Source organism: Rattus norvegicus, chromosome 19 (genome assembly GCF_021556685.1).
Source record: "Rattus norvegicus strain SHRSP/BbbUtx chromosome 19, alternate assembly SHRSP_T2T, whole genome shotgun sequence".
In the NCBI taxonomy this organism is placed as follows: domain Eukaryota; kingdom Metazoa; phylum Chordata; class Mammalia; order Rodentia; family Muridae; genus Rattus; species Rattus norvegicus.
In genome coordinates this window covers 32,480,555-32,495,614 of record NC_141552.1, presented here as the reverse complement: position 1 = coordinate 32,495,614, position 15,060 = coordinate 32,480,555, and the positions used below count along the sequence as shown (strand labels likewise).

General features: G+C 46.7%; 1 long non-coding RNA gene across 3 annotated transcripts in view; it reads left to right on the top strand.

The window, feature by feature from the left end:
• LOC102553576 (uncharacterized) overlaps positions 1-15,060 on the top strand; it is a 61,861-nt gene that overhangs the window by 26,594 nt on the left and 20,207 nt on the right. Inside the window, exon 2 of one of the 3 annotated variants that reach the window (XR_015643566.1) lies at positions 10,786-11,068. The exons of the other annotated variants lie outside the window; for them this stretch is intronic. This is a non-coding gene — a long non-coding RNA (uncharacterized LOC102553576). The remainder of the gene's footprint in view (positions 1-10,785; positions 11,069-15,060) is intronic. 3 annotated transcript variants of the gene reach the window in all.

Sequence of the window (15,060 nt, the reverse complement as noted above, 5' to 3'; positions counted from 1 at the left end):
GCAAGTAAAGTAAAATCAGAAGCCTTTTTTAAGTCAGTCCATGTTATATGCAAATTATTACAGATGTGACATGACCGTTTGTGTTTATCTTTCACCTATTGGTCAAGTGCATGAGAATAAGAAGGTAGAGGCATTTTGAAGTTTCTGTAATTAGGATTAATACAAAACTAGGTAAATTTAATCATATACTCTTGACCAGGCAGACGCGGTCTCTAGGAGTATACTTTTTAAATTGAAAATTGGAAATAAATTTTTTGAGGGGGGAATACAACTTAGAATTAAATTGCCTTTTTCTACAGCCTGACAATATAAATTATATTCACTATTAGTCTTGGAATATAGCTATAACAATTCATGGTATATATTGTCCTATTTTCAAGAATAGGCAGTTAATAGTCCTCATTTTTAAAATTTCACCTTACCAAATTGTTTCTAGCCAAACATTTTGTTTTACTTGAGATATTCTGGTTTTGCTCATTAAATAATTGCTGATATTGCTAATATTTGGAACAAATATACGAAGTTCATCGTCCTCGGAAGCACGGAATGTCACTTAGACACTTTCTGTTCAGACTCATCCCTTAGATGCCAAGCTGACTCTCTTACAAAGCTTCCAGCTGCTCATCCCTGTGCCCGAGTCTGATGTAACAGTTAATTAACTAGTCACCTTGGCCTTCTACAGAACTCTGGTGCATGGCCCAGCCAGTTTCACAATTGCTTCAAGAATGCACGGGGTTGGGGGGGGGGATCACTTGAACTATCGCAGCAGATCAAGTTTAAGACTCTCCTTCTGCTATGTGACTGAAGAACCCCCTCCTTTATGGACCCAGAACTATCCTCTCCCTCAAAGACCCTCCTCTGGTGTGCATTTTTAGTTCCTTTCAGAGTTAGCACTTATAGTTTCCTGCCGAAGGGGAACTCTTCCCAGTCCCCCAGCTTCTGTTGGCATTTTTGGCTGTCTTAACAAAGAGGGACAAAGACGCCCCCTCGACATGAATATACATGGTCCCACATGAGGTCAGCCTAAGATGACGACTCCTCCTCCTCTTCCTCCTCTTCCTCCTCCTCCTCCTCCTCTTCCTCCTCTTCCTCCTCCTCTTCCTCCTCTTCCTCCTCCTCTTCCTCCTCTTCTTCATCTTCCTCCTCCTCTTCCTCCTCTTCTTCCTCTTCCTCCTCCTCCTCCTCTTCCTCCTCCTCTCTCTCTCTCTCTCTCTCTCTCTCTCTCTCTCTCTCTCTCTCTTTCTCTCTCTCTCTCTCTCTCTCTGGCTACCTACCTCTGTGTGCACACCTCACAGTATGACTTTTAACCCTGCTGGTAGTCCCTTGGTGTGGGCATTCAACTCCCAATAAACCAGGAGGACCTGCATGTGCCATTCAACCTGGGGTCAAGGACTGTGCTGCCGTTTTTGAGAGTTTGCCATAGGCTGGCCCGAAGTTCTCCGTTCTCTTGAGTTAGCTCCCAGAGGAATGAGATGCACACTGCTCTTTTCTTCGTTTTGTGTCCTTTGAGTCTTGAACTTGTGAGCCTTCCGCCTCTCAGTCCCCTGAGAAAGTGGCCTGTTACCATGTCTTCTCAGTCACCGACTCTGTTTGAATTTCCAGCTCCTAAAAACTGGCTGAAGTTGTAATGCTTTTGTGCCGATTCTGCAAGTTGGTGTGTCTGTGTCTGAGCCTGGTGCGTGCCAAGCAGAAGGTGGCTGTCCCCCTCCACCTTCCTCTTCACACCACAGACCTAGGCCTTGTGTTTCATACACAGCCAGCAGGTCTCAAGCCCCAGAAGAGAAAGCCATCCCTTTATCATCCTCGGTGGCACTTGGTGGTCTTATTCTTTTGAAAGCGTCAATGTTTGCTCAGTGGTGTGAGTCTTAAATAAGCATCTATATGACAAACTGCAGATGATGAAAGCTGTCCGTGGAAAAAAGTCATCTCACACGATCATGTTTCCATCATTAACTGGGGCCTCCGCAGTGGGCAAATCTTTGCAGCTACTAAATGATAACATTAGTCCTAATACCATGTGAAATGACTAGTTCCTCCGGGTAGGTTTATTTTTAATGGTGTTATGTCAGCGGCAAATAGCTGGGAAGACCCCAGAGGAAAAGCCCTGTTCTCACTCTCACTGGAGTGATGATATGGATGTATTTAATATCTATATTAAAAACCTTTTAGGCTCTGTGGTGATATTGAACTGGATAGTTAGACACGCGCAGGCAAACCCCAGAGTTGTTTATAGGAGCGCTCAGCAGTGTGTGCCGGACAGCTTCTTGAGGTTGTTCAAAGTCAAACTTGAGCTTCGAAAAATCATTGACAGACATTTGTCTCCTGCAGTAAAATGCTCAGAAACACAGGACCAGTGGATAAGATCCTTCCATCCCTGCTTTGCTGTAAGTCTGTTGACTTGTTTGTTGTACTGTTTAAAATGTTTACTTCCAGCAATGGTGAGGTTCCCTCTGAGGCTGACCTTTATTAGCACTGCAGCCGGCTTGCTCTTTCTCCAAAGGAGCTTTGGGGATTCTTATTGTGAAGGTACTCCTGCCCCTCCAAGTTGTCTTTTGAGACAGTGTTTTACAATGTAGCCTTGATTAGCCTGTAATCTATTATGTAGACTAGGTTGATCTTAAAGGCGGTGACATGTCAAGTCTATGTTTCTCCAGTTCTGGAATTAAAGACAAGCACCACCCATCCTGGCACCAATCCTCCCAATCCCCCAAGCGATCTGCTTTGTAGCCCAGGCTGGCCCCAAGCTCTCATGCTACTGCTTTAGTCTCCCACACGTGGGGGTCACAGGCTTGAGCCCTGCCTAATTACAGACCACATAGAGGTCGGATGAACATTATTTTGGAGTTGACGCAGAGGAGACCGGCATGTATTGCTTTCGCGTCCCATCTGCCTGTAGACCATAGACTGTGCATATGGTGTGTCCTTCAGGCAACTGCTGAAAGGTGCTTGGGCTGGCCCAGAGAGGAAGACATGACAGTACAGGAGTGGCTGCTTGTCAGAGTCAAGGAGAGGGTTCCTCTTAGCCAGCCTGCAGGTGTGGGCGATGCTCACCCCCAGGGCAGAGGGCAGATGCCAGGCTTCAGAACTGCTTCCTCTAGGGCTCTCTGTGGTCCTCAGGATGGCCTTTCAGGCTCAACTCAAGGCAAAGCAAATTCTGACTTGGAGGTGGGGGGACCACACTAGCAGACTATGTCAGGCTATAGCTGTCCTATATGACTTGGCTCCATCAGATTCCATAACTCATAGTCATCCATCCAGACGGGAGAAAAATCCCAGAAAGGACCAAAATGTAGTTGAGCCTTGAAAATTAGAAAACTACGTTTTAAATAGTGGAGCAATCTCTGTGGGGTGAAGAATTCTCACGATTTAACACGGCGAAAGTTCAGGGTTCCCTCTCTGGCTTTGACAGCCAAAGGAACTTCCTGAAAAGGAAGACACAATCTCCCCTATCTTCTCTAGTGGGGATTCAGTTTTTACTTAAAGATTTAAAGCATCGTAACACAGTCCACAGAGGGAGGCCTGAGAACAAGTTCCTGGAGTTGCTTCTTGCACTCCATTTTTAGATGAGTTCTCTGGGGATTGAACTCTGGTCATCAGGTTTGTGCCACAGGTACTTTTACTTACTGAGCCACCTCGCCGGGCATATTTTATTTTAGATTTATTTTTATTATTTTTCAGACAGAAACTCACATAGCCAGGTGGTCTGCAACTCCCTCTATGGCTGAGGCTGGCCTTGAATTTCTGATTCTCCTGAGTAGTGGGGGTGACAGACATGTGCCACCCCGGCCAGGTTTACAGGATTTCCACATAGCTGAGCCCTTCCATCTCCGACAGCTCTTGGCTACGAGCCAGGTAAATGTCAGCATACTCACCTGCCCATTTCTAAGGAGAACTGGCTAGGCTCACAGACTAAAGGACTCGCCCAGGACACTAAACCAGGAAACAGAGGCTAGGGGGGGTCTTGAATGAAGCTTCTGTGTGTGTGCTGTGGGATCAGGGGTTTCCTCCACTCTCTTTTGCATTCAAATAGGAAAACCGTGAGCAGTTGGCAAGATTGCTGTTGGGAGCTTGTAAAAGAGGTAGGGAAAAAGTCCAACTGCCTAGTCAGAGAGGCCTTTTCTTCAGCTGATGTCTCACCAGAAAAGCTTGTTAGGAAAAACCTCCCAGCTGTGAGTCAGGGGCAGCGTGTGGGGGTGGGGCCCGGGTAGCCCGGAAGTGCACTGCTGGGATGTTCAATTAGGGTGAAAAGGGAAAAAGACGTAGGCCTCTGATGCCTGGGCCTGTGATAACTCTGGGAGGAGCAGTATCTGCTCCTCCTGACAGAGGCTGGGCATTTTTTCCTGGGCTTGGGTTTTCTCTGAGAATACCAGAAGTCTCACCATGCATCCATGGCGTCCTCTAGCACAGCGTCCTTCCCTTCACTCATGGAGAAGTGGAGATTAGTTCAGGGCCACAGACAAGAATCCAACACACACAACTCTCTCTCTGTCTTCCCCCTCTCTGTCTGTCTGTCTGTCTGTCTGTCTGTCTGTCTGTCTGTCTGTCTGACTCTGTCTCTCTGGGTACGAGTGTGTGTGTGTGTGTGTGTGTGTGTGTGTGTGTGTGTGTGTGTGTGTGCGTGCGTGCAGACCAGAGATTGACAGCTAGTGTTTTCCTTTCCTCATTGGCTCTGTACCTTAGTTTCTAACACTAGATTTCTCACTGAATCTAGAGCTTGCCGATTCGGCTCTGCTGTTCAGCTAGCGATTCCCAGGGACCCTCCTGTCTCCCTCCCAGTAGGTTCTGGGAGTCCAGGGGTGGGCACAGCTACACCCAGCTTCTTTATGTGGGTTCTGGGGATCGAACATGTCCTGAGGCTTGCATCCCGAACCATCTAACACATACAGGGAGGATATTGCTGCCATTTTATTTCCCAATTGAGATGTTAGTAACTGGCTCAAGAGCACACCGCTAGTTAGTGACGGAGCTGGGTAAAAAGTCCAGTGGTTTAGTTTCTTGGTGACGTTAAGGATGGTTAGGGCTTTAGCAAGTTGAGCATGCAGTCTCACCTGAACACGGGCCGCTTGGCTCCAGTCAAGGGTTGTAAAAGAGGAATGTGGGCCTCTTCTGGTCCTGCTGGATCTTCTGATTTTTTTTTTTTCCTTTTAAAACAGAAATCCAGAGTTCAGATAAAACTCCCAGCTTTTTTCTTTATTTTATTTTACGTGCACTCTTTTTTTTTTTTTTTTTACCTGAATGTCTGTCATCTGTGAGAGGGTGTCAGATTCCTTGGAACCAGAGTTACAGATGGTTGTGAGCTGTCGTGTGTGTGCTGGGAATCGAACTGGGGTCTCCAGGAGGGACAATCAGTGTCGTTTCCAGCCATCTCTCCGGCCCCTTCAAACTCCCTGATTGTTATGCAGGGGTTTCTGTGGATCTCCCATAGGCTGCAGGTGAAGTCCAGCAGTTGGAGATCTTACAAATGATGCCTCAGACAAGATGCTGAAAGCTGAGCCCGGTGGCTAACCCAAGCTAAGCGGCATAGCCCAAGCAGACATGTACAGGAGGCTGCTACTTGGGGTCTGAAGAGGCTTTGCGTGGCTGGAGTCTGGCCACAGTGACACATTTAATGCCTACAAGAGTGAGATGTCAGCGATCAGAACATTCCCAAGCTGGGGACCGAGGAAGGGCAAGTGGGCGGAATGATAAATCTTGTCAAGGACTTGGCCACACCCTGTGTATTTTCGTCATCTGCATTCCCTGAAGATGAACTAGGGTTCCCTAGCATGGGGTCCAGAAGCTTTAGTGATACTTGTGGTGTGGACCAGATTATACCTAAGCATCACTGTACCAAAGAGAGAAGAAGCTGTTACTCAACATGGCTTCCTGGAAACTAGAAAGATCTCCTAGCCAAAGGGGGCCTGCTCCTCCGTATACCTCCCCTGGCATCACAGGGCAGTTCATTGGATTTGTGAGGCTTCATTCGTCCCTGGAGAGCAGGGAGAGTGACCAGTTGATATGGCTCTAACACACAGTCGGAAGTTCCAGTGACAGGACGCCATCACTTACCCAGAACCCCTGAACTCATCAGTCACCCTCAATGGTCCCATAGCGCAGAAGGTGACTTTAAGTCAACATTACTTCCTTTTTTTTTTTCCGGAGCTGAGGACCGAACACAGGGCCTTGTGCTTGCTAGGCAAGTGCTCTACCACTGAGCTAAATCCCCAACCTTTTTTTTTTTTAAAGATTTATTTATTTAATGTATACGAGTACACTGTAGCTGTCTTCAGACACACCAGACCTCATTACAGATGGTTGTGAGCCACCATGTGGTTGCTGGGAATTGAACTCAGGACCTCTGGAAGAGCAGTTGGAGCTCTTAACCGCTGAGCCATTTCTCCAGCCCCAAAAGGTGACTTTAAATGTTGTTGTAAGAGGCCCATTTGCAGAAAGAGACTTGTGCATAAGAGACATTCGGAAAACTGGTTATGCAAGAGAGTGAAGTCCTTTGCAGCAAGAATTAGCAAAATCTTAAATCGTGTAAGTAATTATGATTGCCGAAGGGCAGCCCTGTGGCCCTGGAAACTTCCTTCCTGGTTATTTCATTTCTTCTTCAGTGTTTTTGTAGCGTGTTATTGAGAACGTTCTTTGAGATGTTCTGTTTCGCCTTTCCTACAAGCTTTCTTTCATCCCCTCCGGATGTCCCTTTCTCAGTTACCTGTTTACTTTTGAGATGGAGTCTCTAGTATTCCAGGCTACCCTTGAACTCTAGGTAGTCAAAGAGGATGGCTGGCCTGGTTGCTGCTGCCTGTCTAGGGACCATATCCCCAGCCCGACAGGGTCCCCCCCCCCCCCGCAGAATTATAATTTTCCGTTTTCAGGAAGTGGATCCTTCTATAAATTGATTAGATTCAAAACAGAGGTGGTTAATGAAAAATGGGGGACGGGCATGGCATATCTGTCACTGTTCCCCCCCTCCCCCGTTCCTGGGTTCTAGGCTGAACACAGGTGTCCAGTCCTGGTCCCCAACTCAGGTTGACTTTAACAGTTGGAATTTCCAACCCATATTGACATTTACCTCGAAGCAGAGGGGCAAAGGAGAAAGTAACTTTCTCAAGGACACAATTGCTCTTCTGCCGGGGGGACAGCTTCCCCCCTCCCCCCCACAAGAGGAGAAGCCAGGGGTCTGGGGAAAAGTGGCCTCTTTTATAGCCTTCCTATTTATTGTGAGAAGAGACACGGTTGTCTCCTGGACAGCTGGCCAACGACTTTCTTTGGGGGGGGGCAGTGGGAATGGGCGGGTGCTCCCACCAGGCTGCCTCAAGGTGCTTCCTTTCACACTAGCATCTCTGGGACATTTGCTTCTCTCCAAACCAGCCGATTCACTGCAAGTGGCCTCGATTTGATGTGCCTAACTTTGGGAATCATCGTGTAGACTTTGACTCTGATCTCAGCCCTGACGCTGGATGGCTGTGTGATTCTAGGTGAGCTGGTGTGTCTCTGAGCCTCGTCGATTTCGGTAAGCTTCCCTCAGTGTATTTGGGAGAACTCGCAGACCCATGTGTCTGGCAAGTGGTAAATGTCACTATGAGTTTACTGCTAAGATCCTTCATCTTCCTCCCAGAGTTAGCCTGAGGCCGCAGAGCAGGGGGTGGGTGGGGGCTGTGCGTGGGGGTGGGGTGGGGATGGAGGGGAACCTGCCGATAAGCTTTGGAACTCTCCCTGACTGGGCACACCAAGCATTCTGGCTCCCGGGGGAATGCAGGCTGAGATGGCCCACACGCACCTACCTAAGGTGAAGAAAGAACATGGTGTTAGGGCAGCAGACAGCAAGAGAAATCAATAAACTATAATTATCAAAAACAGTGTCTGTGGGGTTGGGGGTGGGGACAGACACGGATATGGAAGGGGCAGGACGCTGCCAGAGGGAGAGCCGGATACACTGACAGATTCGGAAGTGGGCGACAAAAGAAGCAAGTGGGGAGAGGCGAGTTGTGGCGGCCTAGCCTCTCGGTGGAGGGACTCAGTGGGCATAGCACAGATCCAGTGTGGTCCATGCTATTCTCCAAGTCCTCACACACACCACTCCTTCAAATTAGGGACACAAGGACAAAGGTAGGAGAGCCCAAATATGGTTGCTAGGAAGGATGCTGCATAAGTCTGATGTGGGATTTGCTTATAATGTCTACTGTATGAATTTAATCATGCTTAGATACTGAACCAGCAGAGACCATAATATGTTAGGTCTAAGACATGTTAGGATAAACAAACCAGGTTCATCACCACCCTGGAACTGGCCATGCCTCTTGCCATGGCTGACACAGGTTTGTTTTCCTGCCTGGAGTCCACCTGTGAGGTTCTTGCCATCCTGGTACCTGCCAGCGATTCAAGAATATAACCGGCCTGGAGCTTATAGCATTTGCTTCTTTTCTAAGACTTCATTTTTTTTTAAAGGGAACAGTTTAATGTTCACAGCAAAATGGAGAGGCAGGTACAGAGGTTTCCCACACGCACCAGCCTTACATGTGCACTGGTTGCTTTTTAGGTCTACTGTTGCCCTGGTGGCTAACATTTGCCATTTGCGTGTCATCCTTGGGAAGGGATTGCTGGATATGGGGGTTTCCTGGCCGCTTTCTCTTTGTTCAGTCGTGTTTTCTTTAGCCGCCTGCCGTTTGTACCATTCAAGGGTGGTGAAGACTGCAGGTGCTCTTGGGTCTGTTTAAAACCATCCGAGGAATGTTGATAATTTTCAAGGATGATTGGATCCCGGTTTGTTTTATCCTGGTTTTTCTGGTGGTCCGGGAGGCTGAACCTAGGACTTCATTCATGCCAGGCGAACATTTTACCACTGAGTTCTCTTCCCAGTCCTCTCTTTATGGTTTATTGGAAGACAAGGTCATAGTGATTTGTCATGCTAGCCTTGAACTCATTCTGAAACCCAGGTAGCCATTCTCCTCCTTCAGCCTCCAGAGCAGTGGTTCTCAACCTTTAAGTTGAACCACTTTCTTCGGGTGTCGAATGACACTTTTACGGGGGTCACCTACCACTATTGGAAAACACAGACATTGACGATTCATCACAGTAGAAAAAAGTTATGAAGCAGCAATGAAAATAATTTTATGGTTGGGGTCTCCACAACACGGGGAACTGTATTAAAAGGTCGGAGCATTAAGAAGTTTGGGAACCAGTGCTCCAAAATATCAGGGTTCAAAAGATCTTCTCCAACAGGTCTGCCTACTTCGATTTTTAAAGACTCAATTCCCTCGCCCCTCATAGATCTTGGGATGGAACCCAGAGCCTGGTCCACACAGGGCAACTGCCCTCTTGCTGAGTTTCAACCCAGGTCTGGAGGGCATTTTTTTTTTATTCAGTGCAAATATTCAAGCAAAGTTGGTTTATATTCGGGCTTTGGTGTGTTCAGGCACTGGGCTCAAATTTCCCACACCCGCTAGTTCCTTAGTGGGCTTCATCTCCACAGCACCCATGAGAACAATGTCTGGCCCCATTTGTCAGTTGAGAGGCAGACAATGGCATCCCTGCATCTTCCCCTCTTATAGAGAGGTGGAGCCTAGTGGATGCCCAAGCAGGCCGCTGTGTCACGTAGTGTCATCACATCTTCTCCAGTGAGGAAGCTGGGGGAGATTCCCTTCTGAGGCATCCCAAGACTAACAGTGATGAAGAATGGCTAGGGTTCCATTAGGTCTCCAGGGAACAAGTTGACTGGGACAAAAGGAAAGCATCCTATAAAACCTACTCAGTGTTGGGAATGTCCAGGGATAGTGTGGTCTTCCCGGCCACAAGACTTGTCAGCTTCCAGGGATGCGGAAGGCAGGTGATAGGACGGGTCAGAGCAGGCTGCATCTGGACCTGCTCAGTTCCAACAACTCCTGAGTGCCCACCCTTGAAGTACTCTTTTGCAGGCAGGCACTGCCAGGGACGTTCTTTCCTGCGAGCAAAGCAGAAGGAAGGATCCATCTGTCCATGCACTTGGTCGTCTTCAGTGCTGGTGGAGGACCCTTCCTTTTGTATACACAAAAGTCAGATGGGGGGGGGGACTCCCTCTCCCCGAGCCCCACACCCGGCAGACTCTAATTCTGTAACAAACTTGCCTTTTAGAAGGAGTGTTTCATTTGTACTTTGTTTCCATTTTTAAGTCACTTTAAATCGACTTCTGACCTTGGGCAAAGGCAGCGGGGGAACTTCCTCTCAGTCTTAGCTTTTTTTGTTTTCTTTGTTTTGTGTTCTTGTTTTACACTGTTTAAAACTGCTTGGAGGCTTAATTTGGATACAATGAACCAGATACCAGAAACCAAACCTCCTGCTTGCAGGATCTGGACCGCTTTCCTCTTCTAAATACAGCCCCACATTTTCACTTAGAAAGTTATTTTTCTACTTGACAAGCTGTGGATAAAGAATGTGTCTTTTTATTTTTTATTTTTATTTTTTTATTTTTTTGTTTTTTTTTTTTTAAGTGACGTATGCTTTTCTGTTCTAATGAAAGGAGAAGGTAGATCATAGTACAAGATTCCCCACAGCTTGGCCCATTTCCCTCTACCAGGGCTCAGGCTCAGGTAAGGGGTCCCATTTCTCCCCCCTTTTCAGCTTCAGCCCCCAGTTTGTCTGTCTGTTTGTTACATCACGTTCAGAAGCGAGAACTTGAGCGTTTACAAGCTGAAGGAAGCTTTGGCGTGGGGCCCTGTATAGTCCTTTCTATTGGTGTCTATCTTTGTTGGGGAGAAATCTTTGTCACCTCTGTCCCACTGACAGCAGGGGGATGATAACCATGTGTTTTCTTCCTGGCTTTAGGTCAAAGAGAAGTCTTGATTAACATGGGCAGAAAGGATGCCAACGGTGACTTTCATCACTCCTGTTTGATTCCTGTCTTCTTCACCCTTCAGAGCCAGCAAGAGTTTGCTGGCTTGGATGTTCCTGGGTGGCGGAGTCCATAGTCTGAGGGCAAGGAGGTCTTGGAAGCAGTTTTCCTGGGTAGAACCTAGTTTTCAGCTGAGACTCCCACCCTCAACACACATCAAGCTGAAGATGAGCCCTCTGCCTTTTTTCTAATACGGAGTTGGATGTCCCCAGACCAGTAAGAACTTACATTTGGAATTCTTTAGACGTTTATAAAGTCCTGCTGGCTCTGAGAGTTATATATTAATCTGATATAATATTCCGTGGGAACTGGCCAGAGACACATGGTAGGAGCACTTCTGCTGTTGTACTTTTGTACATTGGTTTTGTTTGGACTGGTAAATTTTCTCCCATCTTTATAGGCCTGCCTTCCTCTCTTCCTCGTTTCAATGTGTGTAGCACAATATGTCCGTGAGAGCCATGTTGTTTATTATCTGTAGTTTTGCTTTTTCATTCTTGTCAAGATTTTGTATCCCTGCCTAAAGCTTAGTGGGATTTCTCTGCAGGTTTGGCCTGCCTGTGCTGCTTTCTTCCTGGCTAACCTGTGGTGGTTCATGCTCCTCTCTGGCCTCCTTCAACGGCCCTACTATGGTCAAGGTGACTTTGATTCAAAGTTTTAAGCTTGCCCCAAGTTCCAAGAACATTCTCCTCTTAATGCCCCCATGTTTCTCCCTGTCTGTTAACATGGACCAAGTACCTGCTTTCTGGGCTGATTTATGGCTGTATTAGGGAAAACTCTACCAGGGATATAAAACGCAGTGTCCCCACGCTTGGGCCTGATCTTACACGTTATCAGTGATTGCAAGTGCATTTTATAACCCTGTGCCAAATCGAAATCAAGGTGATTTGTGCTTCAATCTCCCGGATAAAATCAGGGCATGCTCTATTGCAGTCTGACCTTCTTAGTACCTTTGCTGGTGCAACTTGACCATGTGCCTTGGACAATTATTGGCGACAGCTGAGGAGTGACCCGAGCTGCTTAGCTGCTCATCCTGGAGACTCCTCAGAGGTGACGGCTCCTGTGGGCTTTGTAGCATCTCCAAGGATCTTTCAAAGCATCTTTGACCTCCCCAGCTTGTCTAAGAAGTGAACTCTTAGAGCAAGCTGACCGGAGCCCCAGAGAGGCTCTCTCTGCCTCGTACTTAACCCGAGAGCTCAGCTAACTGCAGGCCAGGGAAGCCGCTCAGCTTTTGAATGATCAGGGACAGGGAATCACCGTGCTCTCACTACTGCTGTCAACTATCAGTGCTACTTGCAGTTGTTACAGAACAAGGTCAGGACTTCCAGAAAAACCGGAGTCCCCTGTAAAGTTCCAGTCTGAACTGCACTTTTCCACAATGCAGTACAAGTCTGTCAGGGTTAAAGCTTGATGTCAAATCTCCTTCATGTGGCTGGTTGGAGGGGGTACTTTGGATAAATATTTTAAGTTAAGGTTTTATGACTATAATCTGAATTTTTCAACTTATATTTAACCCAAGCTTCTTTTTAAAGCAATTTCATCTCTTTTGATTTTATACCCTTTCATAGCCTAGGGAGGAGCTCAGATGTCTCTTCAAGTGCCACAGCCTGCTTTGTGAAACCCTTTTAAGATATGCTAATGGATGGGGTGATTATTAAGATAAATGCCTTGTGTAGGAAACCGGACTTAATTATAATATCTATAATTAGTCACCGGTCAGCCTGGAAGTTATAATTTATTGTTCCCTAATTTGCCTTTATTACCAAAGATATTTAACTTAAAGGGATTATTTTTAGGAATAGCCTGATTTGAATGGTAAGCATTTAGCAAATGTCAAAACTATTTTTTTTCAAACTTTTCTAAACTCATATATAATTTTAGGATATAGCACACAAGCATGGAGAGGGGTGTTTGTACTTGTTGATTAAGAGAATGGAAACGCTACTTCATAAGAAGAAATGATAAAGGTTGTTCCTTCCAGACCCTTATTTTTAGAACACCAGGTAAACTTTTATATTAGGCAGGTTTGAGTTGGGGTGATGGGAATATGCTGTTTGCATGGCCGGTGAGGTGTCTCTCATTTTTAAAAAATTTATAATCTTTTTCTCTCATCTATCTGTCTGCCTATCTATCTATCTATATCTACCTATCTCCGTGTCTGTCTGTCTGTCTATCTATCTATCTATCTATCTATCTATCTATCTATCTATCTATCTACCTATTTATCTACCTACCTATTTACCTATCTATCTATCTATCTATCTATCTATCTATCTATCTATCTATCTATCTATCTATCTCCCTACCTATCTTTCTATCAATCTATCTACCTACCTATTTACCGATCTATCTATCTATCTATCTATCTATCTATCTATCTATCCTTCTATCATCTATCTACCTACCTACGTATGTATGTATGTATGTATGTATGTATGTATGTATGTATGTATCTACCTACCTATCTAGTCTGCATTGGTGTTTTGCCTACATGTATGTCTGTGTGAAGGAGTCTGATCCTGGAGTTACAGACAACTGTGAGCTGCCATGTGGGTGCTGGGAATTAAACCTGGGTCCTCTGGAAGAGCAACCAGTGTTCTCAAGCACTGACCCATCTCTCCAGCCTCCTGAGCTGTCTCTTCTTTTTTTTTTTTTTTCTTCCAGAGCTGGGGACCGAACCCAGGGCCTTGTGCTTGCTAGGCAAGCGCTCTACCACTGAGCTAAATCCCCAACCCCCTGAGGTATCTCTTAATTAAATAATTAATGTTCTTCCTTATAGATGATAATTTGCTCTGAAAAAATGGAACGATGTTTGCTGATGCTGCGACTTCTTGCTTCCAGACAAAGGGCCTCTGCCCTCTCTTCTCTGACCCATCCTGGCAGGACTCTGGGGTCCTTGGCCACACAGGCAGGATGTACTTCCAACTCTTTGTCTCTGAATTAATGTGGGTTTGAAGGGGCCTTGGCCCCCCCGTGTGAGATAACAGAGTCTGCTATCTGCCCTTCCTCCCAGGAACCTTTTTAATAAATGTAGTCGCGCTTTGCCTCTCAGTATGTTAGTGTGAAATATATCCACAGGGAAGTGACACATGCATGTCAGAGATATTCCTTCAGAGACACAGGAACCATGGTCCTAGAGTGATGGCTGCATTGTCTGCACGAGTAAACCTCTCAAGGTCCCAAGTCCTCTGGCTGAGATTATCCATGAGCCATCTGGGCAAGACTTTAGGTCCCATTAGAAGCAGAGAGCAGAATGCTTCTGTCTCCATTCTGTCTTCCCAGGTCAGGGAAGAGGTGTTGTTGTTGTTGTTGTTGTTGTTCTTGTTGTTGTTGTTTGGTTTTTGTAAGAGTGTACCAGTTTGAGGGTCACTTTAATAAACCTTCCATTGTTTGGGAAAAAAATGTGTTCTTTTATTGAGGCGAAATTAAGAGTAAAAATGGAGAAACCTTTGACAATTGATCTGACGCCACCCCGTGTGCCTGCAGGTGGGGTGTTAGGCTAAGAGCGCTCCTCTTGGATGAGACAAGACTGATGCCTTAAAGCTCACGGGATATTTTCTGGTCATTCCTGCAAGGACGTCTCTGCACAGGAAACTCTGTTGAGCAGTGGTGTGACCACAGTGCTGTTCATGCAGTGAGGGACACACTGGATGCAGCCATCTAAGGGGTGGGCACCACCTAAGAGACATGGGTCTTTGAAAAGCACCGTGAACCAGCAATTCCACGGTTAGTGGCTAGGCACTGGCATGCCACAGAAGGAACTTCAGTCTTCACACCAGGGCTCTATGTGCACCTTAATACTGAAGCCTGGTCCTGACCCCTTTGCTGGGTCAAGGGTCACGGGACTCAGCCCCCAGCAGCTCCAGAGGCTCAGAGAATTAGACCCACTGTCCCTAAGCAGCTCACTGTACACAGCTAGTCCCAGCAGGAGAGTTGATCCAAGGTGGGGTGTGGGGTGGGGTGTGGAGGTGGGTGATGGGGGCTGTGGGGTCTCTTCATTTCCAGCCGGCCAGACCTAGGCTGTACTGAAGACCACAGCTTTGCTTGGCCTTTGCTTCCTGGTCTTGCAGCCCTTTCCCCTGAGCACAACCTCAGTGAGTGATTTCCAGGTATTCAGTTTCCTGTCTTAGGCTGTGCTGCAGGGGCCCCACCCTCCACCCCCAAGTCACAAGACCTCTAGGCAGGGATTTTCTGAAGCAAGAAAATATCCT